Source organism: Mustela nivalis, assembly GCF_964662115.1.
Source record: "Mustela nivalis genome assembly, chromosome: 2".
Taxonomy (NCBI): Eukaryota; Metazoa; Chordata; class Mammalia; order Carnivora; family Mustelidae; genus Mustela; species Mustela nivalis.
This window is the reverse complement of record NC_139021.1, coordinates 103,790,173-103,812,848: the sequence shown is the minus strand read 5'-3', so window position 1 is coordinate 103,812,848 and position 22,676 is coordinate 103,790,173. Positions and strand designations below refer to the sequence as shown.

At 39.2% G+C, this 22,676-nt stretch overlaps 1 long non-coding RNA gene across 3 annotated transcripts; it reads right to left on the bottom strand.

The window, feature by feature from the left end:
- Positions 1-1,239: 1,239 nt before the first annotated feature.
- On the bottom strand, positions 1,240-21,578 carry LOC309859972. 3 transcript variants are annotated; one of them, XR_014309063.1, is made up of 6 exons: positions 21,520-21,565; positions 20,008-20,157; positions 15,143-15,295; positions 5,439-5,518; positions 3,750-3,816; positions 1,240-1,447 (listed from the first exon to the last, which is right to left on the bottom strand). It is a non-coding gene; the product is annotated as an uncharacterized lncRNA (long non-coding RNA). The 3 variants fall into 3 exon arrangements; XR_014309061.1 differs by lacking the exon at positions 20,008-20,157 and having other exon boundaries at positions 21,520-21,578; XR_014309062.1 differs by lacking the exons at positions 15,143-15,295; positions 20,008-20,157 and having other exon boundaries at positions 21,520-21,578.
- Between the last annotated feature and the right edge of the window lie 1,098 nt (positions 21,579-22,676).

Below are 22,676 nucleotides of genomic sequence, written 5' to 3'. Positions count from 1 at the left end.
AGAATCAGATGCTTAACTGAGGGAGACTCCCAGGCGCCGCAGAACAATAGGTTATTAATGCAGGTTTGATGAAAGTGTTGAAGGGATGAGCAGATTGAGTGAAATGAAAGAGCTGTGTCCCTGTCTTGTATAGGCTATGATGGAAGTCTTTGGCACAGTGATATTTTATCAAAGTAAAGAAGGAATCAGAACCCAGGAGCCCTTCAAGAGTCACACATGTAGAAGCCGTAGAGAGGAATCCAAAATACTTGTGCTATTTGTCCTACTCTGCAGCTTAATTCTGTACAGAGAAGCCAGAAGAGATTTCTGGTACACATGTTGAATGCCACATGAAACAGCAGTTATGGGCATAACTGACTGGGTTGAGGGTAAGTTCTGGACCCAAAGGAAGTCAGTACTTTACAGACTGGGCTTCAGGAAGACCAGCAGCCTGTGAGAACTCCTACCTACTATGAGTGTCATGTCTGTCAGAGATAGCTTCTATGTGGAGTGACAGCCCCTCACATCTCCTCTTACTCAGAATCTGAGTGTAAACACTTCAGAGAGAGACACTCAGACAGACAAGGGAGAATGCAAACATCCACTAGGAGTCAGGAGAGCCCATGTTGAAGCAGAATCCATGAGCTAGAAGGAGGAGGAAACAGAAATACCATGGGCAGGCAGAGCCGTGGTGGAGGGAGGTGAAGCCCACACAGGCTGAAACCATGGATCAGATCACTCCAGGGATAGTTTCAGAAAAAAATTTGTTTTGTGGATCTCTGTCTGACATTGCAGGCCTTCCAGAGGCCTGACTGAACTTGGAGTTGGATTTCTGTGGCTCATTAATTTATTGAGTATCAGTACTGCCAGTCTTTCCACCCGAGGTGACAGACCTTGATCTTGAGTCTGTGCATTGTGATCTGTGGTTCCTAACACCCAGATAGGCTCCTTCTAAACAAAAGGACTGTTGCAATTTCCATGTGTTCCCCCACCCCCTTTCTGGGACTATGCTTAAAAGTATGTTATTGCAATGACTTCTGGGACCAATAAGCCAGAGATAGGCCAAACATCACAAGTGAAGGTCACAGTCAGTCCTTGCTTCAGACACCAGCCACAAGCTCAGGGGTCCCCAGGACTCCTGTACTTCTAACCAACTGGCTACAAGTTCAGGGGTTCCCACTACCTTCTCAGATTCCATAATTCACTAGAATGACTTCTAGAACTCAGGAAAAAGCTATGTTTAATGACTACAGTTTTATTATGGAAGAAAGGATACAAATCAACACCAGCCAGGATGAGGTCTGAGGGGATCCCAAATGTGGAACTTCTGTGTCCTTTTTTTGTGAAGTCAGGATGTATCACCTTCCCGGCACATTGTTAGGTAAGAATATGCACAGAGTATCATTAACCAGGGAAGCTCACTGGAGCTTAGCTTGCGGAACTGTTACTCCAGTTTCATCATTGAAGCCTGATGGATTGAATCAGTGACAATGTAATAGAACACAGTCTCCAGCCTCCCTCCCCTCTGGATATCGGGCTGATATCACATGGCTCAGAACCCTCACTGCCCTAACATGGTGGGTCTTTCTGCTGGGGCCACCCCCCTTCTGACTCTTACATTAACACGAACTATCCAGCCCACCACCAGCCTCCATGATAGTGTGAGTTATCGGGGCATACCCTAAAAACAAAGACATCCCCTTCACTGGGTTACTTCTAAAGATTCAGAGACTTCCTCCCAGGATCTGGGGGACAAATGGCAGCCAAATTCTTTATAACAGTTCTCTCATGCTCCTTTTCTATATTTTTTAAATCCCTCTCTCATATTTTTATCTTCAGTCTCTCTGAGCTTCAATTTTTAAATAATTATTTCCCATGTATTCCCACTAATTCCCAATTTTTTCCTTGACTGTGGCATAATGTACTTTTTAATTCCTCCACCTGTGATTTAATTTCAAAAAATATATTTTGCTTCTAATAGTTATATTTAGTTCTTTTTTTATATCTGCCTATTCATTTTTTTATAGCTTCGTCATTCTCGGTCTTTCCTCCACTTTTATTTTATTTTAATTATTTTATTACTTAATGTTTCATATATGGTCACTCTCTGTCCTCTATTTAATAATTTTGTTGACTATGGGTTCTAGGGGGGCTCTAAATGTATTATCAGTTGTTTGTCACCATCAGATCTGTTTCCGTGAAGATTTGGGGCTCTTTGGTTACAAGTTTTTGTTTCATTAACCCTTATCTGTGGGGATCATGAGGGCTTAAGTTGAGAGCCCACCAGACCTTTGCTCCTTGCCCTACCATTTGCACCCCTGGTTGGGAGAGAGTATAAGTAACAGCTTTATTTTCTATACTGCTCTTCCTACTATGACATTAAAGAATAATATGAATTAAACACAAAAGTTTACAATATTTTAAAACCTTAAGAATCATCTCAAGAAATTCAATGAAAAACATACAGAGTAAGGGATGTGATGAATTTCAATTAAAGATCAGAGAAATTGGGGGCGCCTGGGTGGCTCAGTGGGTTAAGCCGCTGCCTTCGGCTCAGGTCATGATCTCAGGGTCCTGGGATCGAGTCCCACATCGGGCTCTCTGCTCAGTGGGGAGTCTGCTTCCTCCTCTCTCTTTCTGCCTGCCTCTCTGCCTACTTGTGATCTCTCTCTGTCAAATAAATAAATAAAATCTTAAAAAAAAAAAAGATCAGAGAAATTGTTCTTCCTTCTGAGCTGGGCCTTTGTAAGGTGTATGAATGTGGTGTAGGGGAGGGGAGGCTGAGGAGGAGGGGATGCCTCTATCCCAGATCAGGGGAGCAGACCTGTTCATGAGCTGGCTGTACTCCGCTGTTCAGACCATGATAGTTATGGGCAGTGTCTATAGCATAGGCCACCAGAGATACAGTGAGAGCACTGAGTACATAGGGTAGCCTCGCTTGTTGGAGGTGGAAAGGGAACTGCTCTGAGTTGATGTACCTGTCTTGCGCCTTAATAGCCAATACATTTTTCCCATGACCTTGAGAAAGCCATTGCCTGTCCCCCAAGAAATCCTCAGTATCCTCCTCCCTTAAAAAGATAATACAACCACTGCCATTATTATTTGCTTTTCAGTACCTCACAGGGTTTTTTCATTCTGCAAAAGCAAATGTGATGACAGGTAAAGATGGCTCTGAAAAAATAGAATTCTTGGGGCGCCTGGGTGGCTCAGTGGGTTAAGCCGCTGCCTTCGGCTCAGGTCATGATCTCAGGGTCCTGGGATTGAGCCCCGCATCGGGCTCTCTGCTCAGCAGGGAGCCTGCTTCCTTCTCTCTCTCTCTGCCTGCCTCTCAGTGTACTTGTAATTTCTCTCTGTCAAATAAATAAATAAAAAAAAATAGAATTCTTATTAATTCATTGGGGAAAATTCCATCTTTGACATCACATGATTGATTCCTTTGGGTTTAAGGGTTAAATGTTAACTTCCAGATGTTGATGTCAATGTCAACTTGTTAAAGCCTCAGCCCAAATACCTTTGCTCAGTTAGCCTCTACAGGGTTCTATCAGTTGGCATAAGGCCCAGTGGGCACTCATTCAGGCAGGCATGCAGGAAAGTTGTCCTGGACCTTGAAGGTAGGAAGACGGAGGTGTGAAGACCTGGCTGTGAACATTAAGAGAGGTGGGCCCAAGCACCTGCTTCACCACCTCGCCTTTGCTTAGCCCTTGATGCCTACATCCCTTACCCAAATCTACAGTTCAAAAATAAATGGAGTAACAACTCTTTCTGCTTACCATGCTTCTGTCTCATTCCTTACTTGTCTGCTTATTTAGTTTCATTGGCTTTTAGTCAGAAACGCGTCTGTAAAATATTTGGAAGAGAAAATGAAGTAGAGCACTGAGAGTTCAAAGGGACAGAATATAAATAATGAATATGATTTCTGTGGTCAGTTATTTCTTGTTGCTTTGTTTCTTTATCAAAGGCATATTTTCAGAGGCCTGAGAGAGCCCTCCTTGTGGTCCTTAGGAGCTTTGTTACCAGGGAAATGAAAACTAGGCCAAATATATAAATGATACCCATTTGCAGAATCCTAATGGAAACAGAAACGGGCAACAATGAACATGCCACTCTCGCGGGCTCATTTTTCCCTCATAAACAGGCTTTAATTTAAGACTCATCCTTATTATAATATTAATTGCTCAAGTAAGATTTGCAAATTTACATAAACATTAGTTAAAATTGATTAGACAAGCCTTTAGAATGGGCAGATTTTCCCCCCATTTAATTAAGCAGCAAAAATGCCAAACTAATTATTAAACAACCTAATGGAAAGGTCAAAGGATTTATGTCACAAATTTAATACTTTCAGATATCTCCCCTCTAAGAACTCATTCTTGGGATTATTTTGTACAAACATCCATAAGATGTTTTTCTTTGCAAAAGTGCTTTCTGTTTGTATCAGTGGAATCTGTTCTTTCAAAGTCTGAGGGAAGGCTCCAGAAAGCAAGAGTTACAGAGAGACTTCTTATTTTTCCAGGTTTTTGGGGAACATTGCAACTGATACTGTTAACATAAGATGAGTCCATGCCATTCTGACTATGCCAACAAGGAAGAAAATTGGGATTAAAACAATAAAGAAAAAAAAAAAAGAAATGAAGCACTTCATATGCCCGGAACTGACACTAAGGGATTGTGTTTTCTCTGACATAAGCACCTTGCAGCACTCTGTTGTTGGAAAGGGAATTTCCAATGATTACTTTGAAATGACCCAGAAGATGTTTTTCACCACCATTAAATCTATTTTTACTGTGGCAGTAACACAAGATAAGCTGAGACAAGACAACATAGCACGGCACTACACAATGAAGTACTACTTCGGTTGGAGAGTGCATATTTTAGCCTAAAATGCAGACTGCTGGAATCCCATTAGCTTATGTGAGAAAAGCAGAAAGACTGTATTCTGGGTTAGGACACCCAAAAAAAAAAAAAAAAAGGATTTTAAGTTGGTTCTTCAAAATGGAATTATCCTGCTAGCAGTTTCGTGGGGATGTCGAGGCTAGCAACAGAAAAAGAAGAGAGAAACCACTAAGGAAACAAAATATTAGCTCGTGTTTACAAATACATGATGGTTGTTTGTATAAAATGGTGTTGCCTGGAGCTGAAGAATTTTGGGGACTTTTCAGACCCAGAGGACATTTTGGGGAGCAGAAGAGACATTGGTTGGGAGCCACTCACTCTCTGGCCTGATGCATGCACCAAACCCTGTTCCAGTGCGTGATCAGTGAGTGATGTGGTAGCGGGGAGGGTGTTCATGTGTCTGCGTTCTGCAGAGAGACAACTGGCACTGATCATCTGGGACCTCTGACAGGTTATTTAACCTGAGTCTCAGTTTTCTTATCTTTCAAATTGAGATAATAGTACATACTTTATAGGTTTGTTGTATATATGAAATGATGCATGTATAAAACACTTAGAATACAGACCTGTATAATGATGATGATTCTAGTTATTGTAATCATCATCTCTCCTCATCTTGGACAGAGTTATTGCTTCTTTCTGAGTACTAAGGAACAAGAGTGGGTGGTATTGATAAGGCAGATGATTCTAGGTAATAAGGAGTGGGTGAATAACGCATCATTGAAATCTGGTCTTTTTGCTACAAGGCATTTCTGGACAAATATTATGAAGCATTATCTTGAGTTGATTGTAATTTCCCAGGGGAACACTATTATAATTTAATTCTATAAATGTGAATTGAGCACCATTATGTCCCAGGCATTGTGCATGGCTTGGCACGGTAGAAGTAGAAATAAGAGGATGGTTTCCACCCCTGTTCCCACCCCTCATCCCCAGATTCACAGTCGAATGAGAACAGGCCATCCAGAAACTAGTAACCTGAATACAGGTAAGATTCTGGCCAGTGGGATCAACAGCCTGGGGCTAGTTTGAGTCAGTCTCCCTGGGTTTGAATCCCAGCTCTACCTCTTATGACCAGGTATCTTCCTAAAATTTCCACACCTGTTTTTTTTCACTTGTAAAATTGGGATTAATAAAACCATCATTATGTGGGATATTGGTAAGAGTAAATGAGGTGATCTCTGTGTTGGTTTGTGGCCCTCTCTGGAACTGCCAGAGTGAAATCTGAATCTACCGTCTATACAAGAAGGGCAGGCAGAGACCAAAGAAAGAGGCAGGTGGTCCAGGTGGCAGTTTTAATAAGCAAGTGAACTTACATATAAGGCTTGTCTTGGATGGCAGCAAGACAAATGGATTCCTATACCCATCTGCCAAATCTTAAAAGTTTGTAAAGAGGCCTTGACTAGGTTTAGTCATGAGTAACGTGTCGGTTTTATCAACACCACATCACTTTCTCAAGGCTGTGTCCTTGGATCAGCCTCTGTGAGTGGGAAAGGCAGGAGATACCCACATTTCAAGGACAGGGGAGGAGAAGAGGCATCTCTGAGTGCCTGGGTCCACTTCATGGGTCATTAGACATGTGACTTTCCCCAATGCTCTGTCGTGTTTAGCATCAGAGCCTGCCACATGGTAAACCCTCAGTATGTTAGATTTACCATTTTTACGCATTTTATGCAATTGTAACACAGAGAAAATACCCATACATTACGATGGAGGGAATGAAGAAAGTTCTGTTAGTGGTGTTGCTGTTGTTTTTTAAGTTAGCTATAGTAGGACTTTGATTAGTGGAGGAAGATGGAACAAAAGACAGGGAGGAAAGGAGGGAGAAAGAAAGAGAGAGGGAGAGGGAATGAGACAGAAAGAGAAAGAAAGAGAAAAGAAGGGAATGAGAAGGAATAACAGGCAGAGGAACTTTCCAGAATGGAGAGTGCCCTGACTATCCAGGGAACAGCAAGTATGTTAGAAGCTGGACTGGAAGGGCTGAGCCGCTCTGTAGTTTAGGTCAGAATACAAAGACCTCCCTCAAACAAACAAACAAACAAAAAACCCGCAAAGACCTCCCTCAGTGTCTACACTAAAATTGTTTTCCTGTCCAGGGACTCAATTTCAATAAAGGAGAGCTTTGTGCTGGGCAAGAGAAAGATAGCACAACTAAAAACCTATGATTGTTTAAAATGACAAAATGCAGGTCCAAGTCTTATAACATGGGTCAGAATAGACATTGATTATATAAGAGGACATCAAATATTTGGATGAACTGAAGAGGCAAATGAACACCAGCAACAACTAGAACTAACACTAGTGCTGATATTGATAAAGCTTCATGAGAGTTTGGTCTGTGTATTGACAAGGACTTTGCTGAGTATGATTTGCGCATGTGTAAAAAGTGACCTTTGACATTTTAATGTCAGAATTCATAACATTCCTTTGATTTGAGGTCTATCCTCAAAGATGAGATCTCCAATCACTTGCTTAAAAGTAGCCACTACAGACTGGAATCGATGGATCATATGAAAATTCCATTTTGAGTAAGCGACTCATTACTTCCTAAGGTGGCCATCCCATTTTTCACCCCCAGCAGCAATGCATGATGGTTCCAATATCTTCACATCTTACCAGCAATGGTAATTGTCTTTTTTTTTTTTTTATATCCATCCTCGTGGGTATGCAGGGGTATCTCATTATGGTGCTGATTTGCATTTCCCTTATGGCTAAAGATGTTGAATGTCTTTTCATGGACTTATTGATCATTTCCATGTCTTGGAGAAATGTCTGTACAAGCCTTTTGCCCATTTTAAAATTGTGTCATTTGTCTTTTTATGGTGAGGTAGTAAGATATTTTTAAAATGTATTGTGGATATAAGTCTCTGAAGTGACATGTGATTTGAAAATGTTTTGTCCCACTTCGTGAGTTCTTTTCAGTTTTGTTGGTGCTGTCATTTGAAGCAAAACAGGTTTTCAGTATTGATGATGTAAGATTTATCTTTTTTTCTTTCCCTTCCCTTCCCTTCCCCCTCCCTTCCCTCCCCCCCCCCTTCCTTCTGGCCTGCCTTCCTCCCTCTTTTCCTCCTTCCTTGCCCCCTTTCCTCTCTCTCCCCCTCATGCCTCCTTCCCTTATCCTCTCTCTCTCTTTCTTTCTTTTGTCACTTGTGCTTTTGATGTCCTATCTAGAAAATCATTGCCTAATCCACAGTCACAGATTTATGCCTCTGTTTTTTTCTAAGTAGTTTATAGTTCTAGCTCTTATATTTAGGTCTACATAACGTTGAGTTAATTTTTGTATATAATGAGGTAGGAGTCCAACTTCATTCTTTTGTATGTGAATATCCAGTTGTCCCAGTACCTTTTGTTGAAAAGAATTATCTTGGTACTGTTGTCAAAAGTTAGTTGATCATATGTGAACTTTTATTTTGGTCTCTCTATTCTTTTCCATAGATCTATATCTCTACCCTATGCCAGTACCATATGGTCTTGATTATGATCTTTGTAGTACGGTTTCAGACTAATAAATGTGAGTTCTCATACTTTGTTCTTTTTCAAGTTTGTTTTGGCTACTTGAGTCCCTTGCATTTCTGCATGAATTTTAGGACTAGCTTGTCAATTTATGTGAAAAAACAAGCTTAAACTTTGACAGAGATTGTATTGAATCTATAGATCAATTTGGAAAATACTATCTTTACAATGTTGAATCTCCCAGACCATGAAATTTATTCTTAAATATTATATTCTTTTGAATATTTTTATAAATGGAATTATTTTTCTTGATTTAGTATTTTGGATCTTTCAATGCTATTCTATATAAATTCAACTTATTTTTGTAAATTGATCTTATAGTCTATAATCTTGTTGAACTTGCTTATTTTCTCTGGTAGTTTTCAAAACACATTTCTTAGAATTATCAATATTTAAGATTATGCCATCTGTAAATATAGTTTTACTTCTTCCTTTCCAATTTGGATGCCTTTTATTTCTTTTTCCTTATCTAATTGCCCTGGCAAAAATCAATTAGGTGTAGTTTTGACAAGATCCATCTTTATATCTGCTAACATCTATTTACTTTCATCTTCAGTATTTCATTTTTCTAGCCTTTTTTTTTAGCTGATGTCCTTCAGATTACATGAATATATGTTAGTCAAGCTGCGGAAAGGTAACCCTGCCAGAGATTTCCATGCATCTGGGACAAATGGAATGCCAATTTGTTTCCTTTTCCCTTTCCCTTTCTATTTTGAAGATTAGATAGAAAAGCAAGTCAAGAACAGCTAGTATGTACTACGTGCAAGGCTCTAAACTGAGAGATATAGATTGATGATCTTATTTCAGTGTCAATAAGTCAATGAAGATGTTATAACTATCTCCATTTAATAAGGAAAACTAAGTTTAGAATTGTCAATTAGTTTGTTTCAAAGATGTAGCTTGGAAATTGTGGCTGCGTAAGTGGAAAATTGATGGACGAGGCTGTTCTCTAGGGAAAACAATGATATCACCTAAGAGGAATCTTCTATTTGAAATCTGTAGCTATCGATGTACATACATCTATTTTTAAAAATACATGCATCATGTCATTATTGTGGGATAGTGTTGTCCATAAAAACAGGGATTTCTGCACGAATTGAGTACTAAAAAGTGGATTGTGAGGAAAATAAAAAGTGTGACATTGCCTATAAGTTCAATAAAGCTCTTCAAATGTCTTGAAGAACTTTATTGTCTCTACCCTATTTGAGTTATCTGATCTTCATATAGATCTTGTGCCTATTTTGCTAGATTTATGCTTAAAATATTTCAATTTTGGTGCTAATATAAATAGCATATTTATTTTTAATTTCAAATTCCAATTGTTCATTGCTGGTATACAAAAAGTGATTGACATTTTGTATATTAGTGTTGTATCCTGCCACCTTGATATGATCACTTACTCCAATTCTTTGTTTTGTTGTTGATTCTTTGGGATCTTCTATGTAGACAATCATATCATCTGAGAACAGAGACAGTTCTATTTCTTCCTTCCCAATCTGTATACTTTACTACATTAACTAAGACTTGTGGTGCAATGTTGAATACAAGGGATGAGAAGGGAAATCATTGCCTTTTTCCTGATCTTAGTGGAAAAACAAAACAGTTTCTCTCTATTAAATATGATATTAGCTATAAGTTTTTCTGTAGATATGCTTTATCAAGTTGAGGAAGTTCACCTCTATTCCAAGTTTTCTGTGAGAGTTTTTTTTTTTCCTATCATATATTGGTGTTAGATTTTGTCAAATGCTTTTCCTGCTTCTATTAATATGATAATGTAAATTTTCTTCTTTAGCTTGTTGATGTGATAGATTAATTGTTACCATTTGATCATAGTATATAATTCTCTGTATACATTGTTGGATTTGATTTGCTAGTATTTTGTTGAGGAGTTTTGGATCTATGTTCAGAAGACATATTGGTCTGTCATTTTCTTTCTTGTAATGTCTTTATCTACTTTTAGTATTAGATAATGTTGGCCTCATAGAATGAATAAAATATTCATTCTGCTTTTATTTTCTGGAAGAGATTGTAGAGAATTGTTATTGTTTCTTCCTAAAATATTTGGTAGAATTCACCAAGGAAACCGTCTGGCCCTGATCCTTTCTATTTTAGAAGATGATTAATTAGTGTTCCAATTTCTTTAATAGATATAGGTCAATTTCACATTACCTCTTTATTCTTGTATGAGTTTTGACAGATTGAATCTTTCAAGGAATTGATCCATTTCATCCAAGTTATCAAACTTGGGGGGCAGAGGTTATTTGTAATATTCCTATATTATCCTTTTAATGTTCATGGGATCAATAGTGAGAGACCCTCTTACATTTTATAATAGAAGGAAAGACATTTTAGAATATGAAAATCATGAACTTTATAGTAGGATATTCCATTTTAAATAATAATGAATTATCAATTCTCCAATCAACAAATATTTACTGAGCTCTTATAATATTACCAGAAATGGCTTTAACATTACACTGAATGAATTGTTGTTCCTGTATTCACTGTGGCCACCTTCTTTCCATTGGGAAAGAGGGACAGTAAGGGATACCTTTATATTGAATTTTTTAAAAGTCCATCAAAATTGAGATCTTGACCATGTATCACTCACTATGCTAAACCCCGCTGCACATTTTATTTCAAACTTGGGATAACCTTGTGAAATATGTAGCACTTCTGACAAAAATTAAACATAGATGAAGTAAGTAATGCCGTAGGTCTCAGTCACAGATTGAAAAAGTCAAAATTTTAACCAAATCTGATTTCAGAGGTCTGACCTGACCCTGAAAGTTCTGAAGTTCATATCAGTTATTCAGATGTTAACATTAGATATTTTAAGTAACAAAATTATGGTTTTTTTCTGTGAAAGACCTCTTCAGCTTTTCCTTATAAATGAAATTCTAAGATTTTTCAAGTAGAAAATACTTAGAACTTTTCAAGAAGCTTTAATTTTGTGTAATAATTGATTAGATCTATTATTTAGAATGATTGGAGCTGTGGGAGCACTCTGCAAATCCTTTGAAATTGATTAAAAAAATGTGCTGTTATCTGATAGCAGTCATCAGTTTGCTACATCATTTCAAAGTTCCCTGTTATTTTCTGTGACATTTCTCAGATTACCTAGAGAATGCAAGCTGTTATAACAGCTTCTTTTATCAGCCATCTCCAGTGGTTCAACCAACTGAGACTTGTATAATGTTTTTGGAATCCATGTGGACCTTACCAAAGATGGACTGTTTGGAAGATAATAGTGTTGATGTCTAGTCTCTTGTTAAGATCAACAATTACTGGGTGATATTTTTATATTAATAAAAGAAGCTAGCTTAATGCTAAATCTTTGTTCTTTGAAAGAGTAAAGAGGGTTTTCTTACAACTAGAGTAACCACAGGTAGGGAGTTATCAACTGATATTCTTTAATATGAAAATTCAATGATAAACCCACTTGAAAAATTAAGTTTTTTTGGGGCACTTGGGTGGCTCAGTCAGTTAAGTGTCTGCATTGGCTCCAGTCAGGATCTGGAGTCCTGGGTTCAAGCCCCAAATAAGGCTCCCTTCTCGATGGGGAGCCCGCTTCTTCTCCCTCTGCCCCTCCCCCTGCTTGTGCTCTCTAACTCTCCTCTCTCTCTCAAATAAATAAAATCTTTAAAAAATTATATTTATTCTTTGTATCCTATTATCCAAATTTGTACCTTCCCATTATATATTTATAATTCTATGTGATTTCACATTGACTTAAGTATCTTTACAAGCATTCAATAGTTTTAAAAATATTATGTGTTTTATTTTAAAATTTTGTGTTGGCTTGCAATGAAATAATATTGCTCAGAAGACTGCTGTTTTTTTTTAAGGTTTTATTTATTTATTTGACAGGGAGAGAGAGAGCACAAGGAGAGGGAGTGGCAGGCAGAGGGAGAGGGAGAAGCAGGCTCTCTGCAAAGCAGGGAGCCACATGTGGGCCTTGATCCCAGGAATCTGGGATCATGACCTGGGCTGAAGGCCAGATGCTTAACCGTCTGAGCCACCCAGACACCCCAGAATACCACCACTTTATGACATCTATTTTCATGACATCTATTTTGTACACTAAATACAGGAATAAGAGTGTTTTTTTTTTAATTGGCAAATCATCAGCATTGTTAAGGAATATAAGTAAAACATAGGTGACAACTTTCTGAAAATCCTCAGAATCCCACCAAATAGACTGCAGCCTGATTAACTTATATGTATGTTGATACAAGTTTCTAGACCTACTGTTACACTGGTGGGACCAGAAGTATTGGTTTCTAGGGATTTCCAATTTATAAAGTGTTCTGTAATAAACCTATTACACTGTTGGCATGTGTTTGTGAAAGCTGGAAAAGTATTATTACTGATCTTCAAATGCCTACTGCATTTTCCCTACACTTTTTCTTTCTTTTATCTTCCTGTAGGTGAAACAGGATGAGTATCTTAAGTTGTACCTGATCCCTGATGGTGAATTATGTTTTTTGTTGACATCTGGAGAATCACTTTGTTAACTCATTATAAAAGAGCAGCATGATGAGGATCACAAAGTCTGAGGCCAGGTAGCCACACACAATCCCAGCTGTACCACCTACTACTTACATAATTGCAAGCAAATCACTTAACCCTGTGTTCCTTGGTTTCTTCACCCAGAATGGGGATGATAGTATTATCCACATCAGACCTCTACAAAATAGTTGATAGATACTAGAATTTATCACAAACATTAGTATTTATTCTCAACACATCATTAGAATTTAGTCCATGTCCCTGCTTCAGCTGACAGAAAATTCTGTTTCTCTGGGATCACAGAGTAGGGTGGGATTATGATTGTGCCTTATTCTATTGAGATTTTTAAAGCCAGTTCACTAAGATGCTTCAGCATTTACTTTAAAGATTTTTATTTATTTATTTGATAGACAGAGAGAGATCACAAGTAGGCAGAAGTCAGGCAGAGAGAGAGGGGGAAGCAGGCTCCCCGCTGCAGCATTTACTTTATAGGAGGTCATGAAGGATCCAATATTTTAGAAAATTAGTTTCATATAATTCTTGAATCAGGAGAGTAAAATATTTTCAGAGTTATTAAATGTAAGTTGAAAAATATAGTATTGGACTTCTTGAAAATCCAAGACTACCTCTGAAAGACATGGTAACTTTTTCTTCACTTGCTCGGGGAAAAAATGTAAACTCCATTGTTTCTAGGCAGGTAATTTAAGCTAAGGGAATGTGATCGTTCCCAAGGAATTGGGATCAAAACAAATAATCTGTGCTCGTACAATAAGTGCTGGTGGATCCACTTTGGATGTTGTTTCTCGGGAGCTGAGTGAAGTGGGTTTAGGAAATTAGGAAACAGGGCTCAGACTTGCCTCTAATCTTGAACCCTCTAAGTGACTGCAGAAGCACAAATTCCTCATTCTGAGCGAATGTTTAACCATAGATCCATCCAAAGTAAACTTCTCTCTAGTTCCCTTTGCTTTGATCTATCTAGTTGGTGTTTCCAAAAGCATCAGGTTAAAATCACTCTTCCATAGTAGTTTATATAGCTTCTGGCATCAAATATAATCTCTGTTCTTCTTGCCCCAAGAGTCACTTCTGGATAAAGTACTGCAAAAGTGATATTTAGGCTATAGAAGTTTCAGGAAAGCACCTTGATGATTTCCAGCTATGAAAATTATATGCTTCATGTGAGACCTTATTTTCTGCTTTGGCAGGAAAAATCCTGAAATAGTATGGGGACAGAAGTTAAAATATTACAGGCTTGGCTACCCTGTATCACCCAGGAAAGTGTAACAGCAGCTTTTCGTGCCTTATAGTATTTGGGGGGAAAACAGAATAGCATCTTAAATAAAGTTTAAGGTCATACAAAGTGAAACTCTGGTAGAGATAACTCAGGCAAGAGGTGTTTGTTGCATATTTACTATGTGTAGACTAGAAGCTGTAGCATATGGGAACAGGTAAATATATAAATATACCATTTTAATTTCATGATAACCCTAAGGAATAGAAAGGCTCTGTGCCTTGGAGAGGTGAGAATGGAGTAGATTAATCATAAGCATTAAATAAATAGAAGAGACATGAAGGCTTTACAATTCAGATAAATTATATCTAGTTGATGAATTCTAGGCTGTGCCTCAACGAGAAGATGGGACTTTATTTTGCTTTTAAAGGATGTAAATATTTTGACTAGAGGAGCAGAGGGGGTGTGGCCTGAGATGAGAGCAAGAACGAGAATAAATTCTAGGTCCGTGGTGTAAACAATGAAAGATTTCAGAGGTAGAAGAACCCTAGCTGCATTCAGTGGATGTTGAGTGACGGATTTGGCTGGAGCCCTCTTTTAATAAAGGTGAAGGTGAAAATTCTGGAGAGGGCATCTTGGGAGAGGGCGATTGAAGTCCTTAAGGCACTGAGCTTTTGGATGGTTTGGCAGGGGTGGTTCTTAAATATTCTCAGGAATGAAGTAAATTTGGGAAGTTAGAGGATGTGGATTTGAAATGTCTGGTCTCATCTTGAACTCTGTAAGTGGAAGAGCTTTTTAGGATGATTAACTTGTGTGCATGATAGATTAGAGAGAGTGGCAGAGGGGAATGCCAGGATGAGTCTGGACAAGTTTGGTATGGTGGCGGTTGCTAACTTGCGCACCCCAACATCCATTATCCCCTTGCTGCCTAAGGACCCAGGAACAGAAGGCTGTTTTTCCCCTGAGGAGAGCTACGATAAAGTTGTCAGCCTTCTCGCAGTTCGCTGTGGCACATACCGGAGTTCTGTCTGGTGAAATGTAAGCAGAAGTATGTGCGGATGTCCAGGAAGGAGCAGGCTCACTGTTTATTACTTCCTCCCATTGGCTTAGAAGAGCCATGTGACAGCAGGAGCACCACCCACTGTCCTGGACCGCAGCGTGCTCTGGCTCCTGCAGATGGTAGACAGCAGAGAGGTGCGGGGACGGTGGAGCAGGAAGGAGGGTTGGTATGCAGTCTCTGGTCACCTCCTGGAGCTGCCCCACCAGCCTACATGCCTAATGCAGGACTTTTTTTTTTTTTAAGTGGAAATGGGGAATAAACTATTATCTTATTTAGGCCATCTTTAGTTGGAGTTTTTCTGTTTTAGGAAACCAAACTTGATCCTAAGAAAGTGGTTTGTAACAGAAGGAAAAGAAGTGGTATATGCAAAAAAAAAAAAAAAAAAATTATTCATTACTGTTAGTTGGAGGAGTGGCAGATTGGCAAACTGGTGTTCTCCTCCAGCTGCCTGAGTTGCCCAGCCCGTTCCTTGGTACTCCATCTGAGGCAATTTTTGGACTCAATCTGTTTATTTATAAGACAATGACTATTCTTGATTTAAGTGTTTGGAGCCTTTCCCCTTCTAAAAGTTGTATTTATCTAATATTCCTTTTATTCTAGAGGAAGAGAATTGATATCAGCGGAGCATTAACTATGTGCCAAATGGCACGATATATTTTACATATTTTATCTTTTAAAATTCTCATAAAAGCCTCTGGAGGGAGTTATGAACTCTGTTTTCCAAAAGAGAAACTGACACTTAGTGCAGACACTGTTTACAAAGCTATTGACTGAGGTGGGGTCCAGACCATGGCCTGCAGGAACTCACAGTCCATAACTTTCCATCACAGCAATGAATTTGAAGGGCTCAAAATATCCATGTGATGTCATAGCCAAGTGGGAAATACGGTATGCTTGTATACATGTGTGTGCAATATAGTTATAAAATACGATCAATTTTTCACATCAAAGTTTTGCTTCTGAGTTCTCTCTTTTAAAAAAAGTATTACAAATCATAAGCAGTTGTCATGTCAGCTTCATCTGATAGAATCAGTGTAAATTAAATGTTGATATTTTACAGTAGACACACTTCTCAAAATAACTAAATATTTTTCAAATTAATAAAGTTTAAAGAAACATTTCATTTAAGGCAGAATGTCCCTGAAGCAGTAAGCCAAACCCTGCATTTCATAATCGCCCATTGGAGCATGTGACTTTTGGGTGTCTGGCTTGTTCATGAGTTACTAACTGTCTTTTTGGAGGGGGGAAGTGAGGTGAATCTCCTCTTCCCCACTCATCTATAAGGCAGCCTTCTCACCCTGCTTCTGCATCTGCAGAGACACCTTCTTATGCTCACTGATTTAATAGCAATCAAATACCATAATAGGCATTTTGTGTTTCTCCTGTTATTACTATGCATGTATAGCTGTGTTCCCACATGCACTGAAGACACATGGATAGAGAAGGCTTTCCTTTTTGCAAATTTGGGAATGAGATAATATATGAACAGGGAAGCAGGCCATTTCTTTTTAAGAATGACTAACTTTGTCTCTGCTTTTTACAATCAACGAATCTTTTTTTTTTTTTAACTTGGAGACAGATAGGATTGAAAATGTTTTATGATTCATGGTGTGCTTAAAATGTTAGCAGACTGCCAGAAAGCCGCAGGATACATCAAGATTTTAAGTAGCACCCCCCAACCCCGCCCACCAACTTCCTTTATGCTGCTAGGGGTAAGACATGGGAGTGGAGATTGCTCAAATGTTTTGAGGTTCTGTAGCCAGGAGCGAGGCAGTGAAATATATTTCAATGGGAATTGGAATTAAGATGTTTCCTCATTCTTTGTAAAAAATTGATGATTATTCTGCCAGAAGTGCACATTTAAAAATCTTTTATGTATAATAAATTGCTTGTCATGAAGTGTGAAGAACTATAGGAAGTGTAAACATGTCAGTATTTCAGAGATGAATATTAATGCTGGACACAACCTTTGTTCACATGTTTAGGCAAAATGGGAGATTCTTGATTTGCTATTAGCTTAGCTTATGCGGAAAGCAGTTAATGGTAATTTCTCTTATTTAAAAAAAAGCTCTTTATTTCTCTTCATTTGGCTGTTGGAAGCATCTGAGGGCCACAATGATAAAAGAGTATATAATTTGGGGTTGATTTAGACTTCTTTGCATGCAGCTCACTTTCTGCATGGTAGCACTTTATTCTGCCTAAGAAAATTTTTGCAGATTTCCCATGTGTCAGAAGGGGACAAACAAAATTCCTACTTTTCTCCCTGGGTGTGTTTGGCGGAGGCCAGGAGAAAGAAAAAGGGAAGGGGCAGCTGCCTTACACACCATCCACATGTGCAAGAGAGTGGCCTCTAGATACCCAGATGCTCACTTCAAATAAATGATGCAGGGTCTGGGTCACAAATTGGGCTGGCCAATTTATTTTCAGATTTGTTTTTCTTTTCTCCTTGTTTTTAGTACATTTCAAGAAAAGAATGTTCCATTTGGTACCTGATTAAACATAAAATTGCTATTTTCTTAGATTGCCTATTATCAAAGGTAGGTATTAAGCTAGCTGTTTAAGTGTCTGAAATTATTCAGGTTGTATAAGCACTGTGGTTTTGTGGCCATTCACTGTTCTTAAAATTAGAAGACATAAAAGGGCCCATTCTGTGGAGACTGGAATAGATCTGGGACAAGGGGTACTGGTAGGTATTCAGGGACAGACTTTTAAATTGCTAACTGTGTACATACTACCTGGAAAAAAAAAACTTTTTAAAAGTTTTGAGTATGTTAATTTTGCTCTCAGCTGAGTTCCTGCTTCCTCGTTTGAGGGAGTTCTGGTCGTGGCATATGCAATATATGATTTTCCACCAAATAGTTATAAAATAAATTTATGAAAGTTGTTACCAAGGATAGTGAGCTGCTCTGTGAAAGAAGGATTCTACAGTTTAAGAACTTAGGTGAAATGCTTGGTTTGTGTTCTCCCTTTGGGATTAACAATATAAATTCTCACAGAAGTCTTTTTTTTTTAAATTTTTTATTTTTTATAAACATATATTTTTATCCCCAGGGGTACAGGTTTGTGAATCACCAGTTTTACACACTTCACAGCACTCACCGAAGCACATACCCTCCCCAATGTCCATAATCCCACCCCCTTCTCCCAAACCCCCTGCCCCCAGCAACCCTCAGTTTGTTTTGTGAGATTAAGAGTCACTTATGGTTTGTCTCCCTCCCAATCCCATCTTGTTTCATTTATTCTTCTCCTACCCACTTAAGCCTCCATGTTGCATCACCACTTCCTCATATCAGGGAGATCATATGAGAGTTGTCTTTCTCTGCTTGACTTATTTCACTAAGCATGATACGCTCTAGTTCCATCCATGTTGTCGCAAATGGCAAGATTTCATTTCTTTTGATGGCTGCATAGTATTCCATTGTGTATATATACCACATCTTCTTGATCCATTCATCTGTTGATGGACATCTAGGTTCTTTCCATAGTTTGGCTATTGTGGACATTGCTGCTATAAACATTCGGGTGCATGTGCCCCTTTGGATCGCTACGTTTGTATCTTTAGGGTAAATACCCAATAGTGCAATTGCTGGGTCATAGGGCAGTTCTATTTTCAACATTTTGAGGAACCTCCATGCTGTTTTCCAGAGTGGCTGCACCAGCTTGCATTCCCACCAACAGTGTAGGAGGGTTCCCCTTTCTCCGCATCCTCGCCAGCATCTGTCATTTCCTGACTTATTGATTTTAGCCATTCTGACTGGTGTGAGGTGATATCGCATTGTGGTTTTGATGAGCAGAAGAGGAAATGGGAAAGTGAGCAGGGGGAAAAGCATTTTAGCCAGGGAACAGCAAGACAGGTTTACCATGATTGAAGAAAAGCAAGAAGACTAGTGTAACCTGAGCAAAGATTCCAGAAAATTTCCATACTCATGATTTCATTCCTGTGACTAAACTTTTGGAGCAATAATAGTGACCTAGTCCCTAGGTCCTAAAGAGCTGAAAACAGTAACAACAAAGGGAAAGAACTTAATGGAGCAAGCTAATTACTGGCGCATGAGAATCTTGCCATTGGAATGGGCTCCTCACCACGATGGCTTGCTCCATCAGCAGTTGGGTAAACTCTACAAGTAGCCCCGGCACAAGAGATCAAATTACAATATCTTCCACCAGGATTTCCAAAAAAGTCACCTACAGTGACAGAATGCATTGCTGTTTTAGATGGCTAACCGAATCTTCCTGAGAATCTCTTCTAAGGATCTAGTTCTGCACTCTAGATCTGTTTCTCTGGTGATCGGGTAAGGGTAAAAAATACCAAATATGGGGGCACCTGGGTGGCTCAGTGGGTTAAGCCGCTGCCTTCGGCTCAGGTCATGATCTCAGGGTCCTGGGATCGAGTCCCGCATCGGGCTCTCTGCTCAGCAGGGAGCCTGCTTCCCTCTCTCTCTCTCTGCCTGCCTCTCCATCTACTTGTGATTTCTCTCTTTCAAATAAATAAATAAAATCTTTAAAAAAAAATACCAACTATGTTATTAAGCAAACTTACAATACAAATGATGCTGTATTGGTAGATTGCATCAGTATCTGATGGGGATGACATGCTTTGGGCTTTTCTGACTCCTTGAGTCTTACAGCCAAGCATATTGGTTTCGGGGACACTGTAAGATACGCACATTAATTTATTATCAGAGTTATTGGCTCCTGTGGGACAGGAAGGTTTTATGCCTGGTCAGCACCCACACCACCCTAGTGGTTCTCTTCTCCCTACCGTGGTGTGGCCTGTGACAAGGGACTTCCTGTAACATTGCCCACTGATGTAGAGAAATACCTGAGACTATGGCTTGGCCCACTCAAATTGGTTTCTGTCACACAGCCTTCTCAAAAAACTGGTATCACAGTGGCTTCAGCTCTCTTCTAAGACTGCATGTTTCATTTAACCTCCAAAGGTCTCCTGGTGGGCATAGCAGAAGGGGCGGTTCTGATGAGCAGAAGAGGAAATGGGAAAGTGAGCAGGGGGAAAAGCAAGGGAACAGCAAGACAGGTTTACCATGATTGAAGAAAAGCAAGAAGACTAGTGTAACCTGAGCAAAGATTCCAGAAAATTTCCATACTCATGATTTCATTCCTGTGACTAAACTTTTGGAGAAGTAGGTATGGTCAAGAGAGAGCCTTCCAAAGGCAGCATTCTCCAAGTTCCATTGGGAATCACCAGTTTTTGTTTATTCTAATGTTCATTCACGATTTTTTTTTTTTTTTTTTTTTTTTAACTTTTTATTTTTTATAAACATATATTTTTATCCCCAGGGGTACAGGTCTGTGAATCACCAGGTTTACACACTTCACAGCACTCACCAAAGCACATACCCTCCCCAATGTCCATAATCCCACCCCCTTCTCCCAAACCCCCTCCCCCCAGCAACCCTCAGTTTGTTTTGTGAGATTAAGAGTCACTTATGGTTTGTCTCCCTCCCAATCCCATCTTGTTTCATTTATTCTTCTCCTACCCACTTAAGCCTCCATGTTGTATCACCACTTCCTCATATCAGGGAGATCATATGATAGTTGTCTTTCTCTGCATGACTTATTTCGCTAAGCATGATACGCTCTAGTTCCATCCACGTTGTCGCAAATGGCAAGATTTCATTTCTTTTGATGGCTGCATAGTATTCCATTGTGTATATATACCACATCTTCTTGATCCATTCATCTGTGGATGGACATCTAGGTTCTTTCCATAGTTTGGCTATTGTGTCATTCACGATTTTTAAAAATGCATTTTTATGTTGTTTTGAAGCAACTAAACTGCAAATTGTTTTATAATGTATACACCTGATTTCGTGCTTTTATTTTAAGTATCACATCCCCTTATAGCTACACATTTTTCCCAATGTGGGAAATTGGGGGAGAGATCACTGCCTCTTCTATTACCTTCTCTTTCTGCAACTTTCCCCTCTTCCCTGTGTGTTTAATATAACTGACACAATCCCAGGTAAGATAAGCATCACTGTCTGCCATTCTTAGATGCAAAAGTAAATGACACAACTGACAGCATAAGGTGGTAGAGCGGAAATGTGAACACTGGTCATTTAACAGTTTTTTCTGCTGCCCCCTAGCGGTTGGATTTTTGACTAATGAGGTTTGTATCTGATGGCCTTGCTCTTTTACAATAGTCTGTAGGTAAATTTCTTGTCTTTGAATCTTCCTGCGGTTCCCCTCTGCCTCCCAAAGAGCCAGTCCCTGCCCTGAATCTCTTATTTGGACCCCTAACAGCCATCTGCCTTGCTCTGGCTGTTTCTGGTTGTGGTCTCAACTGTTCCACTTCCACTTCTATTTTTCGTACCTGACAGTTGGTAAGCCATCATCGGCAAGGATCACCTCCTTCTGATGCTTTATCAGTCGGCCACTGGTGGAATTCTGTGAGTTGGTGTATTCCAACAGAAGGTATATTTCTAGGCAACGGAGGGAGAAGTTTTGTGGTCTTCCCCTTTCCCATTCCAAATTTGATCTCTTGATGTGTATCTCTGAAGAACTCTTAGGAAACTAAGGTTGCTACAAGTAACGGGGTTTGACTAGAAGAACTGAAATCCAGCTGAGGGTTCAGAGGCAGCAACAACAATTGGCAGTAGAGAGTTGTTGGTGAGGGGAGACTATGGCCGACTGAGAGAAGGAACAGCAGCTCCACTACAGGAAAGCCAGACCCAGACTGTAGCCAGGAGCCAGCAACTAAAGAAGATGGACTATCCAGAATTGAAAATGGAATAAGACGCTGGGCAGAAGGGAGGATAACAGAAGAATCAAAAAGGGAAGATGGAAGCTTTTATGGAAATGCCATCTAATAGAAATACAGAGCAAGCCACGGATAAGAGCCGCACTTGTGTTTAAAATTTCCAGTAGTCATGTCACAAAAAAGTAAAAAGAAACACATGAAACTAATTTTAACAATGTATATAATTTTTATTTGATTTATTAATTTTTTTAGTATAGGTACAAATTAGGTTTCTTTATATTTTTTTAATTTAAAATCAATCAGTTAACATAGAGTATATTATTAGTTTCAGAGGTAGAGTTTAGTGATTCACCAGTTGCATATAACAGAGTTCATTATATCCCATACCCTCCGTAATGCCCATCACTCAGTTGCCCCATCCCCCCACCTACCTCCCCTCTAGCAACCCTCGGTTTGTTTCTATAGGGAGGCTGCTGGGTGGCTCAGTGGGTTAAAGCCTCTGCCTTCAGCTCAGGTTGTGGTCTCAGGGTCCTGGGATTGGATCCTGGGATCAGGTCCCGCATCGGGCTCTCTGCTCGGCAGGGAGCCTGCTTCCACCTCTCTCTCTCTGCCTGCCTCTCCACCTGCTTGTGATCTCTGTCTGTCAAATAAATAAATAAAATCTTTAAAAAAATAAAGAGTCTCTTATAGTTTATCTCCCTCTGATTTTGTCTTAGTTTATTTTTCCCTCCCTTGCCCTATGTTTTTTAGTTTATTAAATTGCACATATG